The sequence below is a fragment of the Lepisma saccharinum genome, chromosome 12 (genome assembly GCF_977018435.1).
Source record: "Lepisma saccharinum chromosome 12, izLepSacc3.1, whole genome shotgun sequence".
Lineage (NCBI taxonomy): Eukaryota > Metazoa > Arthropoda > Insecta > Zygentoma > Lepismatidae > Lepisma > Lepisma saccharinum.
Genome location: NC_139240.1, coordinates 42,741,094 through 42,759,135, shown reverse-complemented (window position 1 = coordinate 42,759,135; position 18,042 = coordinate 42,741,094). Strand labels below are relative to the sequence as shown.

The following is an 18,042-nucleotide window of genomic DNA, read 5'->3' as shown; positions in this document are numbered from 1 at the left end:
CCTTTCATCGATTTAAGGTAATCATCGTTCATTCGATTAGGCAAAAGTATCAGCAAATCTACGTAATGTATGAAATGTCCAAATACAAAGAAACTTCAGCTAACAATCGTTTATCTTCATCGTCACGATACACGTTCGAAGAGAGAAGTAAAACAAGAAAAATACAACACAGTATAAAAACAATAACGTTGGCAATTTATAAATCGGTTGCTATGTTATTATAAAGAAAATAGAAGTACTCAAGACCCACAATTCTAGCAACGGACAAGCTAGTTCAACGCTTCGCTACGACGATTGCTAAGAGATTCTATATTTTGTTGTATCTAAATAACAGTGCCATTTTTTTTTTTTAACGAAAATTGTGTTTTTAACTCAGATTCAAGTCGGATTCGACGGAATCTTAACGAACGGTGGATGAAGAGGGTGAGACAAACACAAATAATGATCATTTATATAGGATTCGAAAGCAGGACCCCTGTTTACGCAACACTATTATATGTCACAGATAAGATGACAAATATGTATAAATATTGTGACTCTAGAGTCCACTAAAGGTTTACGTGATCAGTGAAAACAGAGACAATACCAAATCTAATGTGATGTGAGGACATAATATTACAGCTACCAAAAGTATAATGTATTTACTTATATTATTGGCATCGGTTTGCATTTAGTAATATTATTATTTAACAAAAGTACAACAATTGTTGTTGACCAAAGACGGATAATGTTACAATAGCAATACGTGTGTGTGTTTTTACTGCCATAGCTCTCAGAAGAATTAACGTGCGATACATCCAAAGATGAGAAAATACAGCTGTGACTGTATAGTTAACAAGTTAGAACAACATTTAATAAATAACTAAGTTCCATGGGTACCAACTAGTAGATTGACACATTCCTCGGTTAATTGGTCGTAGTTTTCTAACGAATTGAAAAAAATACGATAATCTGCGTTATAATCAATTAGTATTTTAATCCGAATTCGTTACATCTTCGTATCATTTATAGTTTCCTAAATAGCAAAATCGATGCTTTATTAAAATCATTATGTTATCGGCATTACGATTACAATGTCTATTAATGGCAGTTTCTAACTCTCATTGACGGACACACGGACAGATCGATAGAGTAATAAATACCAGTAACCCAGCGCCTGGTATTCTCTCTGTTCACGAAATTATGTATTTTTATCTGCAGTAGTTTCCGACAGATATCGAATGTCTCGATTGTCGGATTAATAGGGAACATTTTCTAGAATTACGTTGACACTTTCTACATCTTTAAGTATGCCAAATTGCATGTTTGTAACTTTACTTGGTTCTGAGATATCGAACATATATGGACTCTTGATTTTCGATTATTTTATGCGACAGAAAGACAGGCAAATCAGATCAAGATTGTCATTATCCCGTGTGGTTAGTATTGTGCAGATGTTTCTCTTTGTCAACTAGATTGTGTGTTTCTATAGGTAGATGCTTCCGAGACATCGATTGATTTCGAATGTTGACTAAAACAGGCAGATCGAGAAGGTGGAGAGCGCATTACGTAGAGAATTCACAGTTTATTCAACCCACCTAATTTCTTATTTATAGGTCAAACAGTTTCGGAGATATCGAAAAATTACAAATTTGTCAGTTCTTGACTTTCAATTGCTAGACCCCCACAAAGTAGTTGACGTGCCACTAAAATTATTTATCTCGCGCTAAACTAGTATTTACTAGGTCGTCACATTTGCTAGTTTTAGAAATATCGATAGGTCACTTTTGATCGATTTTTGTTACCCGAATGAATTTATTTTACTAATATTTCATCAGTCATTCCATTTATGTGCCCAAACCATCTTAACCTTAGTGATTTAATGCAAATTATGATGTTTTCATTCCTTATAGTATTATTGAGTCTTTGTTAGTTCGTATTTCTCCAAATATACCATCAGGTTCCTCCAGAGGTTCATACATTCTTATTAGATTGTCCATTCAAATTTTACGAGTTTATATTTACAGGAGTATTTGAATGTCCAAGTTTCACATGCATATGTAATTACAGGTCTTATTATGGTATGATAAAGTCTCAGTTTAGCTGATTTAGATATTATTTTCTTAAACCTAAAGTAGCGAAAAATGCTTTATTGCCCAAAATCATTCTCTCTATTTTCTTCTTCTATTGTGTTGTCTCCGTTTACTACTGATCCCAATGTATTTAAAGGATCTCAATTTCTCTATTTGCTCTTCGTTTATAATTAGATTCTTCTTGATTGATTGATTTGGTTTATTTTACTTCGTTTTTGGTTTCGCGAAGATGAGGATGAGTGATGCCCGGGTCTGGATTTGAACCCGGGACCGCTGGTGTCGTAGCGCGGCAATTAGATTTTCTTATTAAGCCTTTTACCTTCACATAGAATTTGCAAATAAAGGCATTAATATCAGAAAAAACAAATTAGCTTAATTTACGATTTGAATTTGAATTTGAATTTTAAAATTTTGGGAGCGTCAGCACTTAGGCTATTTTGCTCCCGTCACATTATACGGGGGCCAGCCCCTTACCTTTACAAATAACAACTCTAACGTTGCATAACTAAAAATCTTAAAATGTTCTAACTTCTGTTAAAAGCTGAGGCTGTAAACGGGCACTCAGCACACACAAGGACAAAAAACAGGACAACACACACAAAATTATACTGGTCATAGTGCCAGTCGCCAGAGCCTCGTTAGTCTTTAGTCCAGGGTGCACTATGTGGAAGTGAGGTTGACTTTTGAGCGCCTACGTGGAAGGTACCCCTTACACCCCCTTAATTTACGATGTAGACATTTCTGCAACATGTCATATGTTGGTAATGGCATCTTTTAAACATTCTTGCAGTAAGGGAAACATAATTCGCAATATTATCCGTGCGAACAATGACCATATTATGATAATAGCATCTCTTTTCTTGTACGATATTCTTAGAGGTAATTTGGGGGTGACACGAAATGGCAAATATCCCACCAAGGGTATGCGTAAATTGATCTACGAAAACGGCTACATTTCTAATAATAGTCTAACTTAGAAAGAGAAGTAATTTCTGAAAATAATCATGTGTATGTTCATTTCAATTATAAATGTTGATGCGTGTGGAGAATTATGTTTTGTTTTGCTTCTTAGTAATGCTTCTAAAATACCACCCTAAATGTTCTCCGGGCAAAATTTCCTTAGAATTTAATACCATTATACAGTAGTACTGTTATACCAAGGACAAAACAACGCATGTGCAAAGTTTCACTTTTTTTCACCTAAGTGACTACTTTTGTTGATAGATTCCTATGTTAACTCATATGAACTAATAAACAGTCATAAGAGGTGCAAATTTTACCGATGACAACATTTATCCAAATATAAAACATGTTTTTTTGCCTAGGATCTTGAATATTAAAATGCTTTTTATCTCAAAGTAGGATTTAGCACAATTGTGGTTTTGGCATTGGTGCGACGACGTACAAGATGAGACTCGTGTTCAAACCATTAGACTGGATGCAGTTTTTAACATCAAATTAATTAGAGTGTTAACCAGTAAAATCTATTGTAAGTCATTCAGAGTGTAAATGTCATTTCAATAATCAAATACTTTTGGTTGTTTCTTCGTATCCATAAACAAAATTGCATGGTAGTACAAAATTTGGTAACTTTGACAGAATTACTAAAATAAATTGTAATGATGAACAACAATTGGTTTGTGACATATTTATTTTACTCCAACATCTATTGCTTTATTATTCAAAGCAGGTGTTATTTAAGACTTCTAAAAATCCGGTAAAAATATTTGAAATAACTAATCATCTAAGGTAACTTGACGTAATAATTATAACTAAAATAATTTTACATTTAATTATCTATATATTTGGATTTTACTTCTGCACATCTATTATTGAATTTATGTAAGTTGTGGATACAACTCGATGTATTATAATTCTGAAATCTACTCTATAACTACCCCACTGAGTTTTGGGTACATGCTATTATCAAATACCCATACAATTCTCAATATTAGGATTTATCCTATCCGAATCATTCACTATTCATTACGTGGGAATAGAGGCTTTTTATGGGGGTATCACATTTAGTATACCCCTAAATACCATGCAAATATAACACATTTGGGACAAAGAGAAAATTTATTTATTTGGTTTATGTTGCTTTACTGGATAGGTGGGCTGGTCGCCTTCTGTCGCCCCCTCTGGCGCCATCACTGAGTGACGTACGCATATATTTAAAGTAAAAAAAGCATTGCTTATCTTTGTTGTTATAACAAGATAAACTTTTTATTTTCTTTTATTTTCTTTTACTGAGGTACACTTACTCTTGCCCTGGCTTATCCAATGCGAATGACAACAAGCACATTTTGATAGTGAGAGCTATTCGAGTATACACGACAATGATATTTCAATAAGCTTTTTTTTTTTCAATAACAACAACATTCATATTTTAATTAAAAAGTTTTCCTAGTATGAACAACAATAAGCTCTTTTACAATACGAACAACTGCGATCATATTTGAAAAGAAAATGTATTCCCTATTTCAACAACGACAATTCCATTTTGTTAGTAGGAGCTCTTTCAATATGAACAACCACCACCATAATTTGGAAATTAGTGCATTTCAAATCAGAATAACAATAATCAATACATTAAATGAAGCAACAAGGCCCATAAAAGTTGTATCCTCGAGCTATTATCTAGGGGGCATCAGATATGGGATTTGCTCTAAAATGCATAAGTTTTTATAAATATTATTAATACCATATTACTCGACTTTCCAAAATACAGAAAGTACCTTTGAGACTATCTTCAAAACATAAATAAATTACTTTGAATTCTTAAAATATAGTATAATTAATCAATCATGATATTTAAAATAAGGTTCCTTGTATGGGATATAGCATATACATTTAACAACATATTAGATGTTGGTCTTTTTTACGTGCTGGTTGAGATCTTAAAAAACAAAATAACAAAAATAACATTAACAGGCATTAATAAGATTAAGAGAAAATGCAGAAAAATGCATAAATGCACTAAGGTGAATTAAAGCAAGTACAGAGAAGCATTCCAGTATTTCTCCTGATTTATCTAAACAATTTTCTCTTAATTTCATTAAAATGCATCGTGTCAGAAATTTCGATCTACGAAGTACCAAGAAAACACCAATTACACACACGGTTTCTCAGAAGTAAATAAAATAAACGATGCATTTTCTTTTCCGTATGCATTGTAATAAGTTTAATAAGAAAGGATTCATTCTTAACATAAATTCATAATTCATAATGAAAACTTATTATTTCCACCTTTTCCGTTGTTTCTAAAGCTCTTTTACCGTGTTCTATATAAATATATAAGAACGATTTGCCACTTGTCATATTAATGTTAATTTTATATATACTCGTATTTATTGCACGCTAGATTGACTTGTGGGTAACCTGCATGATAAAATTCTATTTTTTCGGTACACCATCTCTGAAAGTGCTGAATGCAATGACGTCAAATGAATCGTATAGAAAGATAGTAAATTTTATTATTCCCCCTCATAAGTTGGTTTTACCAACATAAAATAAAAAGCATTAACGAAGATAAAAGCCGTTAATATTTTTATTTTAATGACCATACACAAGAAACATGTTCTCATTTTTTTACGCTTGAAGTCATAAACGTATTTGTTGACACTGCTTTAACATTTTTAATCAGAAATATTTTTCTCGGTTCTCAAAACGCAATATTATTTAATTTTCTTCGAATCTATAAATCCTCCTTTCCTTAAGAAAATAACAATCGTGAAGTTCTCAATACTTTCGCTAGGGTGCAACCTTGTCGCGCCGTTGTCGGGAAGTTATGGATTAATGGTTGTCAATTAAGCTTGATTCTATACTACCTGCACATTGATTACGCGTTTCTTTTGTTTAGTGATGTTATTAACGTCCGCTGAGAGCCGCCACACGTTACTGAGCAACCTCGAGGGAAAATTAGTTTTGTGTTGTCAGTGTTGCAACACAAAGGGAAATTCCTGCTACAATTTCTTTCAAAATGAACCAGAAAAGCGTATTCAATATACGTTTTACTTGCTTAGAGCTGCGTTTAGAGCTCAAAAGAAATAATAATATGAAACTATTTTTTTTAAATAGTATATATATCTTATTTCACGACGCTTCTCTGCCTCAGGATAATCGCGACTATGAGGATGAATGATGATTAGATTAAATTGATGAAGGCACACTCACAAATAAACACTCATGTTGAGAGTCGATCACACAATGTGAATGACCAACGAGACAGCAAAAGAACAAATAGATGAAAGGCTTGATTAGAAGAGTATTTTCAAGTTGATTTAAAATCGATAACAAAATCGAAGTTTACCTGACAATTCCATTATATTTCCTTTTTCAACTTTCTGCTGAACAATTTTTCTCTGTTAAATCAAGAGGCACATAGTTGTTCGGGTCTCACATTAAGCTGTAGGTCCAGTCCCGATTAGCCTATCTGTGCATAACGCGGACTTGAAGCAAAATTCCAAAAACGAGAATATTTCATATATTGAGTTTGCAATTTATAATATACCCTATTTTCTTGTAGTTTACGGTTCTTACAAGCATTGAAACACAATAATTCTTATAACTGTAACATAAATCAAGGAGAGAATAAATATCGGGTGAAGGAGCGTATGGTCTCCCGAAACGTTACATCATAAATTGTGTTTACATGCTTGTAAGAACCGTAAATTTCAAGATAAATAATTCTACAATGCAAGTATTCGTATATACAAGAAAAATAGAATGACCTTGTTCCCAATTGTAAAGAAGGATGAAAGCTACGTTTCCACATTTTTACAACAATTGAAACACAGGGTTGTGTTTTATAACCGATTTTTAAATTAGGAAAAGTTTACCGTTTAGGCTGGAGCAACTCCCCCAGTCTTAACCAGGCTAAATCTCAGCTTCACATCTCCTCCTTCGCTGCTCCGGGCAATTTTCATCCAATTCTCGATGGGACAATGAGCAAATGCAGTTGAGGTCGTGACGTCACAAGAGCATCGGACGATTGACCTAAAAATAATGTTACTGACTCACGGAGAAGGAATCGTTTCTCATCTCTTTCTCCATCTCCGCTCCGGAAAACTTGCAGACAGATTTTTAACCCTTCTCCCTCCTCGCAATGAGGTCTGCTCCCTAAGACAGTCAGTGCCATTAAAACTTCGCTCGGACGGGGCAATTACCGAGGTTATATATGCGTTACGTGCTCGCCAGGCTTTTCCGCGTTTGACTACATTCTCCGTTCCGCCTCTCTGCTCTTGGGGATCAGCGAACTAGCCTTAGGAATTCTAATACAGAAACGAACTGTTCTCTTTCAGTGTAGTCTTCTGCTGCTCGTAACAATTTCCGTATATAAGATGGCAATTAGAGTAGGTCGGGAAAAAACAAATATTTTGACTCGATATAACTATAATTGTACAGGGTGAGGCAAAAGTCAGTTTACAATGGCCACAGCGGTCGCCAGACCTATCACGCCAGGATGTTTACTTGCGCGGACTGAAGTGAAAACGTAAAGCCCATGGCGTACACTAAGAAAATTAAGGGTATGGACCATATCAAAGAAAGGATCACAGGCGCCATCTTCCAAATCACCCCCACCAAACTAGCAGACGAATAGAAGCATACATTCAAGCAGGTAGTACGCCTTATTGAACATGTACTGTAACTGCAACCATGACATATCAATCATGTGTAAGCTTGTATGGACGTATTTGTCTGTCCTATGTAACCTGACTTTGGCCTCACCTGTATAATGATTAGCATAGACAATATTCTGTATTTACGTTCCGATGTCTGAGAATTTTTTGTGTACTCTCCATCTGCCAGTTTGCCACTCCCTTGGAGCCATAAATTCTTTCTTCCGTCGCCACCAGGAAGGCCAACAGGGACACACGCCCTATGTAACATCTTGTTACGCCTACACATAATCGATGACGCCAATCATAATAGAATTTGTAATTTCACAAGATGGTTCATGTAGGTTTTTCGTAATTAGGAGAATGTTGTTTGAAGGTTTATATGTGAGGGAAGGCAATCCAACGTGTGCGGATTTTTGACAACTGTAATTGAAGAAGGTGGTTCAATACTAATATTATTATTTCCTTTGGTGTTTTTATTAATGTATGGGGTGCATATAGAAGGAATATTAGTGAAAGAAGTGTTTAGGGAACCCATGGGATGCAGAGTAGATACCCATGGGACTGGGACATATGTTTATTGTATAGTTCTTCCACTTCTACGATAGTCTCAGAGGAGGCTCATTAATTCTCATTGTTTAGCGTTAAGGGACAGAAGGATTTTTCATATTGACAAAGCCAGTACACTTTTAACACTTTCGAAATCTGAAGATACGAGGTATTTTAGAACAGTTTATGAATTCATGCATATCTGCAATAAGGCTCTGAGAAAGAAAAAATATCGTGGTGTTGTTTGGAGCAATTTTGGACTTGGTAAGTCTTTCGGGGGTGTCACGACCCCCTTCCGAATACGCTCTTGCTGATTAGTGAAATTTTAAGTTAAAGAACGAATTCTCTCCTTTTTTTTCTAACACTGGCCAAGCCTGAGCAAGGTTTTGTTACCAGGAAACTAACCCCTGCGAATCACCAGATTAACATAGGAAAAAAAAATCTCTAAACCACAGCACTTTCTGACCAGCATTACGTCATTTCCTCCTGCTCAGCCAATGGGAAGAGAGTTTGCACACCAATCAACTTGAAAAGTAAAGTTGATGGCCAGCAGTGGATTTGGGAAAGCGTTATGTCAAAAGTTCATGCCACCGGTCCGGTCCTGAGGATCAGCCACGGAAAAAATTGCCCCAATGATTTTCGATGGGATTTCGGATTGTGGCCGTTAAGATGATACGATGCCTCAATAAACTAAAGTTATCTTCAAAGAACATCCGATGCTTGTGTTGACTCGAATGAGATTAGTGGACAAACGAGGATGGCTGGGAAAATTGAATTGTTGCCGCTAACAACTCCTCCCCTCCTCTTTCTGTTATGAATCGCACATAGTACGGTATACTATTAGTTCTGCTATGGTACTTTGACTTGGATTACAGTGAAGTATGGGAAAATCTGTCGGAGGTTTTTTTTCTCACTTCTCAACCTATGTTCAGGTCGACCATTACATCCACATTACCGCCATCCCCCAAGCAAACAATGAAAAGTAGATAAATTAATGCCATTTCAACCGAAATATGAATTATTGTAAGGTATTTTTCGGGTATAATAAATGTGACTGTGTAAATATTCTCACTCTACCTTCCCCTCCCACACCCATCCTTTATTTATTTCTGGCGCTGCCACCGGATGGAACATATTGGAGAATGGGATTGAGTAGAAATCTGGCTAGAAAGGTAATGTTCAGTTTGAATTAACTGTATGTTATTTCAGGGTTGACGGAACTCCTGGTCTCACATACGTGCATTTGCCCCCGGGGAATGATATTTGAAAAGGAAGAACATTGCCAATGGAAATATTGATTGAGTTGGTGTTTTAAGTCCTCTTTATGCAGAGATAGTCTAATCGGGACTGGACCTACAGTTTAGAGTGGGATCCGAACCACTATGTGCCTCCACCGGGTATCGAACCCGGGACCCCCTGATTACAAGGTGACGACGCAACCACTGCGCCATCGGGGAGGCCCTACCTTTGCAGTATTTGCCATTTTTTCAACCATTTCCCTGTGATATCATTTCGAGAATCATAGTACAATTGAATTTTGAAAATGGATGTAAAATCTCTGCGGAGATAAGTATATTTTAATAGCAAATTTTAAATGGCAAGTTCTACCACCGCAGTAGATTTAGGCAACACATATGACCTATTGCAGGGAAGCGATTGTTTCAGGATCTAGGTGTCCCAATTTCATTGCTGAAGACTGTACATTATGATATCGTATTCCCCACGAGGCCCTCCCGATGGCGTAGTGGTAGCGTAATGAAGAACAAAGAGTCCCGGGTTCGATACCCGATGGAGGCACATAGTAGTTCCGATCCCACTTCAAACTATAGGCACAGTCCCGATTAGCCTATCTGTGGTTAAATTGGACTTAAAAATATACTCATACTCAACCTATTCTCCAATCAGTAAAATAACCGAGTTGCAACTTATTTTTGCCTCTTGTACAGGAGAAGGGGGAGGGGGAGTGGAATCCCCCGCTGGAAATTATCCAAATAGATCAAAAACCACTTCGTCACCTTTGTGAGTTTATCTCATGAACTACTAAGGCACACGCTTGAAAAGAATAAACGTATATTTTTTTTACAATAGTTCAACGAAGATATGAACTATGCTCCGCGCTCCCTGCGCTGAAAAGACAGCGTTCTTTCTAGTTGCTTTGTGAGCGATACAAGATAACTTACAGCAGTTGTCGACGTTTACGTTAATGAACCATTCAAGGTGACGAGAGTCTGCAGACACAGCCCAAAACCCTTGAACAATGGGTCGCCAAAGACCGACAGAGGCCGTGTTTACGCAGTTCAAAATGTTCGGCCGGAACGACTCACGGACTTCAATCGTCACGGCGATTCTCGTCGCGTAATTAGGAGCAGTGACGTCAGTGCCGCGGCAAAACTAAACACTCCAGTAATTAAAAAGGCTGTTCGGTGGATTGTTACGGAAGTGTTGCCAACCTTACTTACATATTCCTGAACAAACGCCCTTATGAGTGCAGCAAGATCTTGAACTAATGCATGACTTATTTAGTGATGCTAACCATCCTTATTTATAACTCCTTGTTATTTTACGCAGCTTTTGTACCGCTTGGGTAAATCGTGACGATGAGGATGAATGATGAACCCATGAAATAGATGAAGAGACAAACCGAATGATACATGCATGGCTTTTTATGTCGGTACGTACCAGACCTCAAGATTTATAGCTGTAGTTTCTCCTCAGATGCGGGGGAAAGAAGGCCGTCATATCCTGTCCAGGAGAATAGGACCACATACACAACGATTTCCTATACCCCGCGCGGTGAGAGAACTAAGTTGGAATTTCTTCGTTGGCTCTTTCACAGGGAATTGATTGATTTGCTTTATTTTACTTCGCTTTTTGTGCCACTTTTTCCCTAATTTGTGAAGATGGGGATGAGTGATGATATGATGAAATTGATGAATGGACGGACACTCATAAACATCCATGCCCAGGCCAGAATTCGAACCCGGGACCCCTGGCGTCTCTTTCATAGGGGATAGGAAGGAACATGTGAACCCTTGAACCAATCAGATTGGCTCAGTTGCCATGGGTTTACTACATTGACACAATTATGCCTCAGAGCAACAGCGGGATCCAAAATGTCGCTAAGCCTAACTCTCTGACCCTCTCTGAACTGCGAGCGAAGGGTACGTGTTGACAGCAGATGGACTCTAATCAGATATGTGGCAACACTGCTTCTTCACTTGGGAACTCCCACATCTGACTCGGTTCTCCCATCGCGTGGAGTTTAGCAGGACTTTTCTCAAGTCTGGTGACATTTCCGAAATGCTGGTTGGCAACCTCGTAACAATGGCTGTCGGATGGTTGTCGTTTGTTTCAAGTTCCGAAGCAGCGATTCCTGTGTCTGGGACACCTCCAGGATGGCACAGAACAAGGTGGTTGTTGATGGTTGGACACAGGTGCGCGCGTTACGCCGATTTCGAGTACGTGATGTATCGCGGTTGTCGCAGAGTCGTGGGTCTTTGTTCGAGGCCTCCCACACCAGGAGCCACCTGGCCGTGGAACAATATCTCTCCTCCTACGCACTCCGTCCGATATTTTTAAACGCCCATCTTGAGTTTCCTTCCTCTCCAACTCTTGTACACTCGGAGCAAGAAAAGGTGTTTCCAGTTCAGAAAGGCCAATTGCATTACCAATTTTCTATGGAAGACGCTACATTATGCAATCCCGTATACATTCTGTGAAACCGTGGTTGCCTATTGATAAGGGTGCAAATGGATGGCAGTTTGAGATCAATCATTTTGTTGCGTTTGCAGTACATGCCGTCTTTAGACCAAGTAATAACACCTGTTCTTCACCTCGCTGGTTGCTGGACTAGGTTTCGAACTCGTTAGCCAACTGGTTTGCTAACGGTGGCATATCTCGCAACTTGTGTACTGGAAGTAGCCAGGCCAAACCAATTTTCATTCGCTTTGTTTATTCGCTACAAGGACATGCTCAGAGAGTTTTTTCATGAGGATGTTCAACCCCTGTTTCAAGAAAAATAGTAATACTAGAGCATGAAACAGTAGCAATACCTAAGTCCTAAGCAGCGCGCACCCCCAGAAGAATTAGATAAGAACTGAAAACTTTTGGAACATTATAACTCTATCATTTATGATTATCGTATACTGAAGAAGAATGCTTCATGTTGAGCAGGAGCCACAAAAGTTTTGTTTTACGTTTCACGCTCTCGCCACCAGTCGGCGCTCATTGAAATATGGTGACGCTTTAGAAGAAGGCTTTCTATGTGCAATTTGCAACTGACAGAATCCGAAATTACTAATACTTGTATCTACATGCATGTGTGTGTTCGTGTATGTTAGGGAGAAACAGAAGTTGATCAACCGGAAAAATATATACTCGAATAAAATCACTTGAATTCATAGAATATTTTCAAGAAATGGTACATACCTGTGTGTGTGTCCATCTGCTCCTACGTCTCGGTCACACACTGGAACGTTAACTGCCGTTCTTATATTTTTCGCCACTAGCGTTTTCACACCGCCTGTAAGGAAACAATTGTGAATGACTAGATTATTCTTCACTACGTCTCATTTGGAATTCGAAAAAAAATGCACGAACCATGTGATCAGTTTTATGTGTGGTTCTCTTTTTTTTTTAGACAATGAAACGTTTTTCGCTTGTTTAGAGTACTGGAAAACATTTTTGTAATTATGTATGTATGTCTTGCTTGTATTGGATATTACGAGAATCTAAACTAGATCGACAATACCCTTCGAGGCCGATATGAGACCGAGACTGTGTTTTAGAACTCGACACGAGACAGACGAGACTACCAAAACGCAGACATCCAAGTTACGGCTAACCACATGGGAGCTTTCAACTTTTTCCAACGACATATCATATCTTCAACGTGTCTTCTTTACGTTCATATGTTTTTCTCTCTCTTTTTCCCAGCTCGCCACGGAAAAAGATCGGTGGGGAGGGGCAGTTTAGGGTCCTCGCAGCTGTCTGATGCAATGCGAGTTGATATTATCTTCCTACTTAGTCTACTCGTGAACGAGAAGCCAGAGTGTTGGTCCATCGCGATCTTCTCACACTGCGGAGAATTCTCTGCAGACCTTTCCGTCTCTTGCTGCCACTCATCCTCTTCGCACCGTTGTCGAGCGCTGGGGGGAGGTCATTGTGACATCTCGCAGGAGACGATTTCCTCAGCATCAATCCATCACTGATAGCGGCCCACTAAAAGGGCAGCAGACGAGCTGATAGCACGGAATTCTGTCACTGACCAGGTCAACACAACAGGATATCTCTCAGTCTTTCCTGAAACGTCCTGATCCCCTTCCTTTCTCTCTTAACAGAGAGCTGTCAACGAAGCAACGAACTCAATGAAACTCCGAAGATAAGAAGAGTAGCCAAAAGAAGCAGGTCAAGATGCATCTTCCTGTTACTTTCGTTTCTCTTTCTAGTTAAATACGACCAATAACAGAAAATTATTACTTTTCTGAAAATTGCTTTCAAAGTAATAAAATTACAGTAATAGTATCTTTGGTCAAAAAAGTAGTAACTGTAACTTACTTTATTCAAGATACGATGTAAATCGTGGAATGTTTTCCATGCATGATTGCAAATCCACTAATGACGATTTGGTAACTTTAGTAAGATGTGGTGATTTTGAGCAAATTATTTGGTAACTATGGTAAACGTGCACGGTTACTAAAGAAATTTGGTTTTGACGACAGGGCCGTAGTCATGCAGAGGCCAGGGCGTGCCGAGCCCCCCACCACCCCGCCCCTGGGAATGGCCTCAGCCCCTTCCCTCCCTGAAATTAGGTAAAACCATATTGTAAAATTTTCTTGCAGTGACGAGTGAAATTGTGGACATATGCTCATTGCTTGGGATAAATTCATATAACACGAAGAGCAGCCATGACATTCGTTCATCTTGTTTATGAGCCGACGTCTAAGTATGGGGAAGTGATTGCAATATTCTCTCGGCTTCAGTTATGAGTGTGAGGAAATGGTGCAAACCCCTAATCCAGGAATGACTTGTTCTTTAACCATCTGTTACATCTCGTTGCTGTTAAATGTGTGGATGAAATTGCTTCCATTAAACACATCACCAAAATCTACTTATGGATGAGGTCAGTTGCAATCAATTTATACTTCTAGAGATGTTTTAGATGTTGAAAAAACTATATGTATTTGAATGATATTTCTAAATTTTTCGATGCCATATTAACTTCAAGAACCCCCTTAACACACCCACACATTATTTACCTTCATTTAGTGCTGGTAAACTTTTGAAAAACTTACTTGTTTTATAAACCCTTGAGCCCCCCTGGAGATCAATTCTAGCTACGAGCCTGTACGAACAATTTTATGTGTGTCACCTATTGAAACAAATGTTTGGACAATAAATTATTTTTTGGTAAAACTGTGTAATTCATCCCATTGTCCTGATGCTCAGGGGTTTATTCAGTCAAGTCGGGTATGTATGTTTGATTCAGAGGGGGTGTAAGGTTACATATAGAGTAAAAGTGACCATAAATTGGGGCTTCGTGAAAATTTTTAAGGGGTGTTGAAGGAATTTTGGGGGGTGTTGTGGATGTGTGGATAAATCGGAAGCCAGAAACCCAGGAGATAAATTTCACGAATTACGCCATCCCTGTTTTGATTTGATTTTTATTATTTAATGTCGCCTTTCTTCCACTTTTGGATAACCGCGACGGTGAGAATTAGTGATTGATTTTGTTTATATTACTTCGTTTTTTTGCAACTGTTGGCTAATCGCGAAGATGAGTATGAGTGGTGATATGATGAAATTGATGAAGGGACATCGAGAAAGAACACCCTTGCGCGGATCGAATCCGGGACCCCTGGCGTCGTAGCCCGCTGTACTAACCACTCTTCGGATGAATGATGATATAATTAAATTGATGAAGGGACAGTGATAAATAACATCCATGCCCAGGTCGGGATTCGAACCCGGGCCATCCCTGTCACGACTGCAAAATGTATAAAGACCAGGTGGGAGTACATGGAAATCACGAGGAAGAATGTTTCTGAGAATTCCCGGTTGCCAGGGACGCGCAATCGCGCGTGTGCCTGCTGTGATGAAACTATCTTCACACCTGACTCGTCGCAGAAGACGATAGAGATAAGGGGGACTCTTCTGTGTACTCGGATCTCTTGTACTGCAGAATTAATCTGGGAGAGCAAACAGAGAATCACGCACTTGACACCGCCCGCAGCTGCCCTCTGTAAGCGACGCAGGTGGAGACAAGAGGAAGACGTAAGAGGAATCCTGTCTGCAGTAGTGTGGATGCAATCGCAGCAACCGATTTCTTCTTGCAACTAAAGGTCCGCAACTTTATGAGTCATGCGCCTAAGTGAAACAGCTGGGTTTCCAAAAAGTTTTCACACAAACACACACATACACAGATACATACGTATACATTGTCACGGGTGGGACGCCCAGACTACATTTTTGGCATTAAAGTAACTATTCTACTGAAAGCAAAATTTTTCTTATAGTTTCCGTGCAAGGAATTATGAAACTTAACACTGCTGATTGAACTAAACTACCCTTAGAATACTTTCCCAGATTTATAGCTATTTCATAAGTGAACAATTTTGTGTCACGGGTGGGACGGATAAAACACTGCCTCTTTACTTAATAGGAAATTTATTTTAAATTTCTGCGAATTTACATGAAAAATAAGTTATTTAAAACAATGACAGAAGGCAATTGACCATTTAATATTCTAGTGGAGTTGAGTGGGAAATGTAACAGTTAGAGGAGAAATTAATTGTTCTTTGGTGTCACGGGTGGGACAAAAGTGAATAAAAAAATTAAAATAAACGAACAATATGTAAAAATACCTTCTACCTTAACTACGTATAATACTTGAATTTTTATCCAAATGACAAGTCTATATTGTTGACACAAAATAAAATAAAGTTACAGCATTTCATTTAATTTAAAAAATGGAGATTCAGGGACAGTTTGACATGGATTGTTTCATATATATATATACCGGGTGGTCCATTTATAATGATAGTATGGAATATCGCATGCAGAATGCATCCAATCGAAAAATTGCACAGAATAAAAGTTTGATACTATTGAGGGGGTAAGTCAATGCCGCAAAAATTTCATCGCCGCCACCCACCTCTTAAGGTGGGTGGGGGGTAAATTTGAAATTTCAAATGGAACATCCCCATTCGTTTTACATATTTGGGTTCCGTGTTGAAAAAAAAAAAAGAATTTTTTGTTTGAAAAATTTTGTAAAAAAATTGCAAACTTCGAACATTTATAAACATTTGGTAATTTCGGATACATTTGGTTCCCTTTATGTAATAACGGTTTTGGTTTCCGTTGAGAACATTGCATAAACGAATTTTATTCAAAAAATGTGTGCAAAGAATTCGGCAAAAGAAAATTGTTTGCAATTTATATTTTTGTGTAACAATAAATAATATTAATTTGTTCCAACTCTTTGGTTAACACGTATGTATTAATTATAATATATATATTAATTATAATATATATTAATTATAATATATATATTAATTCTAAAAAATAACTGATCCTGAAAGTTCATTACGTCAATGAAAAATCCGCGTGGCAAACCCTGGCCCTCCGAGATGTTGCGTCATGGAGTTTATTTTATTTATGTATTGCTCTAAACTATTCCTCATAATTCTTAACGATTTTTATAAAAACTCTTATTAGGTATATTTTGTGTTAGTCTTTTCATAAGAAACACTAATAAAATGATCTACTTTCAAACCTCTACAGTGGCTATTACGCAGGGCGATAAGTAATATTTGGCAATTAATAAGATCTGAAGTTTTCATGATCCAAAATGAACTACATTTCCCGTACTTTGTAATTTACTGATGACTTTTTCCAGCTGACATGTTTGTCATGTTGACATTTCCAGTACCATCATCAAAGTGGTAAGTGGAACACAGGTGCTGAATTACAAACGTTTCAGATTCCTCTGTGTGTGTACATTATAAAAGTTTTCACTGTATATAGTATCTTAGTTATTAGAAAGAAAGCACAAACGCCAGGCCTTGGTTTAGGGATTCTTTGAGAGGGGGCTAAAGCATTAAGCCTCCATTTGCAAAGGAGCCGTCCACCGATGGGAATATGTTTTATTTGTTAAGGATTATGGAATACATAACTTAACCATGTCACATAATTTGGCATAAAAGTTATAACTGAAGTTGTATATAGTAGGGAGGGAGGGAAGGGTGGGGGCTTCTATATTGTTAGACTTAGGTTTCCACACATATAAGTCGTGGCCTGACGCAAGCAAGTATTAAGTTGTCACCAAGGAAACCACAAAGTAATAATGTTAAGGATGGAAACAGAAATAACAATCGTAAGTTATGAATTTTCAATCACATGTTATGCATGTATTTATCTTTTCTATCCAAATGTATGTGTCAATACTTAATTCATAAAATATCGGTAACATCAACTGAATAGTCAGATCAACAAAATATTGGCGTACTCGCATATGTCACACATTCACATAAGTAGTACTACCCATACCATAAATATTCCAAGTAATTTTTCAAGAGTTCTTATTTTTTCTCATTATGCACTGTTTGAGTAGATGCATGTTTTCTTTATCAAACAATAGGACACGACTATAACGTGACGTGAAATACAATTCTTTAGCGCTCTTAAACATATACTTTGATCAGATTGGACAATCCCTCGTTGATTCACATATATCAAATACACGTATATCATGTATGGATAGATTCTTCTCAAGATAACCGATGCGGGCTTATGTAGACAAT

At 37.6% G+C, this 18,042-nt stretch overlaps 1 protein-coding gene across 1 annotated transcript in view; it reads left to right on the top strand.

The window, feature by feature from the left end:
- The window catches only part of LOC145996032 (transcription factor hamlet-like), a 438,379-nt gene that overhangs the window by 261,463 nt on the left and 158,874 nt on the right, over positions 1–18,042 (top strand). The window lies entirely within an intron of this gene.